This window comes from Stegostoma tigrinum, unplaced genomic scaffold, assembly GCF_030684315.1.
Source record: "Stegostoma tigrinum isolate sSteTig4 unplaced genomic scaffold, sSteTig4.hap1 scaffold_49, whole genome shotgun sequence".
NCBI classification, from domain to species: Eukaryota; Metazoa; Chordata; class Chondrichthyes; order Orectolobiformes; family Stegostomatidae; genus Stegostoma; species Stegostoma tigrinum.
This window is the reverse complement of record NW_026728419.1, coordinates 851,629-854,312: the sequence shown is the minus strand read 5'-3', so window position 1 is coordinate 854,312 and position 2,684 is coordinate 851,629. Positions and strand designations below refer to the sequence as shown.

The 2,684-nt window shown below is 44.8% G+C and overlaps 1 non-coding gene across 1 annotated transcript; it reads right to left on the bottom strand.

The window, feature by feature from the left end:
- Positions 1-2,217: 2,217 nt before the first annotated feature.
- On the bottom strand, positions 2,218-2,290 carry trnar-ucg (transfer RNA arginine (anticodon UCG)). Its single transcript has one exon. It is a non-coding gene; the product is annotated as a tRNA-Arg (tRNA).
- Positions 2,291-2,684: the final 394 nt, after the last annotated feature.

Here is a 2,684-nt window from a genome sequence, read left to right as displayed (position 1 = left end):
CCTGTCGCCTGTTTTCTCCCCATCAGGGAATGGTTTCCTGCTAACAAATAATTCATCCTGAGGTTTGGTCGGGATAACAAGGTGAGGCAGAATAAACTGCAGCCTTCCTGCGGAATATTGTGGTAATGAGACAGGCACCACGAGCTGATCACACTCATTCTCTGCTGTCACCATTCATTCATTTTACACCAACAGTAAAAACATCACAGCAATCATATAATTGTGGCATTTTGTTTCTTTTCTGGTGGATTAGGAATTCTATTTAGAAGTCGAAACACTCATCATGTTTTGAGGGAATAAATGTCTCCTTGGCTCAGTCCTAAGTAACAGAAACACTATTTGGAGAATGTGAGCCCAGTTCCAGGCTTTACAATCGGGGTGGGAAAGTCTCTCAGCAGCTCCAGTCTCAAACACTGTCCAGTCATCAGACTTTTCAAAGAGCAGCAACGGGAAATGAGGGATATAGATAGAGAATCCCTACAATGTGGAAACAGGCCCTTTGGCCCGACAAGTCCACACTGAACCTCAAAGCATCCCACCTCCCTATAACCCACCTAATCTACACATTCCTAAACACGACGTGCAATTTAGCACGGCCAATCCACCCACCCTGCACATCTTTGGACTGTGGAAGGAAACCCATGCAGACACGGGGAGATTACACAAATTCCACACAGACAGTCGCCCAAGGCTGGAATTGAACCCTGGTGGCTGGCACTGTGGGGCAGTAGTACTAACCACTGTGCCACTGTGCTGCCCTCAATATAGATGGACAGAGTTGGAGAATATAAAATTTGGTGAGGTGAATACCCAGAGACAAATAGAGATGCATATTGAGGCAGACACTAAAAGGACCAATTCTCCATTCGACATCGCTGCTAACTAACTGAAAGGAAAAGGCAAATAAACCCTTTTAAGCAGAGCCTTTTACCACCTGAGGGCCACGGAAGCAGCATTACAGGCGATAAAAGTCTGTTAAAGTAGTAAAGTTGACGATGGGAAATTAATGTGATATTTTAATAAATATGCTGATTTGACAGATATAAGTGATCATTTCCCTGGCATTATAATATAAAAAGGCATAACTGACCTGGTTCTGATGAACAGTCAGTGGATCTGAAATGTTAACTGTACCTCTCCACAGATGCTGCCAGGCCTGCTGGGCCTCTCTGTCAGTTCCTGTTTTTGTTTCAGATTCCCAGCATCCACAGTTCTTTGTTTCACGTGAGCTTGAGTATCGTTTGGGACACAGTTAGTTACCTCACAGCCCCTTTCCTTCTCCTCATAGGGAGGCGATGCAATCCATGCAATCGATTGTCGGAAGAACCCTCCGGTTCACTAATGCCCTTTAGGGACAGAAACTGCCCATCCTCACCTGGTCTGGCCTACATGTGACTACAAAGCCCCAGCAATGTGGTTGATTGAATAAATGCTGCCGAGCCAGAGACGCCAGTTAATGAATAAAAGTACAATGAGTCAGCAAAGCTGTCATCGCTAAAAGCGAGGAGGTAAGATCTTCCACTCAGTATTTCAAACCAGGGCCGTGGTTCCAAAAGCGCCAAATCCGAACCACTAGACAACCAAAGAACATGCCGGAGATGCTTGTATCATTTCTCAAAAACGTTGTTTTTGCCTTTCCATTTTCGATCCTTTTGGTGACAGGTCAGTTTCTCCCAGTCTGAGTTATTATCGCGTGGAAAGAGACTATCAGGGCCATTGTGTCTGTGTGTGTCATCAGGCATCTATCCTACTCTAATCTCATTTTCCAGCATTTGGCCCACCGTGTTGTGCATTCTGACACATCAAAGGCAAACGTCATTGAGATTAACCCTGTAATCAAGGTTTTGTGACTGTAAAACAGTGGTACAGCCTACTTATGGAACTCATCCTCATGTTTAGCCACAGAGGGAGATACACAGGCACATTGCTCAGGATGACACTAACTCCAGGCGCTTCACGTTCACTCTCTGTCCCCACACATGTTTTGCCCACAACAGGCAGATTTATATGGAGCACAAGCAAGTTCTCCAAGCAATGAGACCTGTTGTTCTGAGCTCAGAAATGAAGCCAACAGTGAGCTGAAAAGGTCCCCAAAACTGCTCAACTTCCAATTTCGTAGTTTAGCTTCAGGGAATTGGCAACGAAATCACCCACCCTATATTCCAACTTCAGGTGAACATGTCATCTTGCTAGCCTTGAAAATGGGCAGGTTGCACTCAAGCCAGGCAGGACTCGAACCTGCAATCTTCTGATCCGAAGTCAGACGCGTTATCCATTACGCCACTGGCTCGCAATGATGAACTGGCTTCTTGTTGAGTTGAGATGTTTACAGGGTCCAAGGTGGAAATGTGATACATGAGGTGAGCAGCAGCAAAGGCAATCTCTGTCACTGCTTCATTTCAATGGGCCTCATTTTGTGAAGCAGAAAATTTCACTTGCAAAACAAAAACAAATTTGTCCTCAGATGACTGCTTCATTGTCATCTGTTTCTCTGCTGAGACTTGGCATCATTTCATTCAGTTATTGTGCAAGTTTACCGACCAATCCAGTGAAACATAATTTCATACGATTACTAACCCTAAACCTTGGTCAGGTAAGTGAATGCATGTGATGTGTTCGCAGCAAACACCCTTTTTGATCATAGGCTGAAATTGATTTCATAAAGAACCACCCCCAAGCTCCCC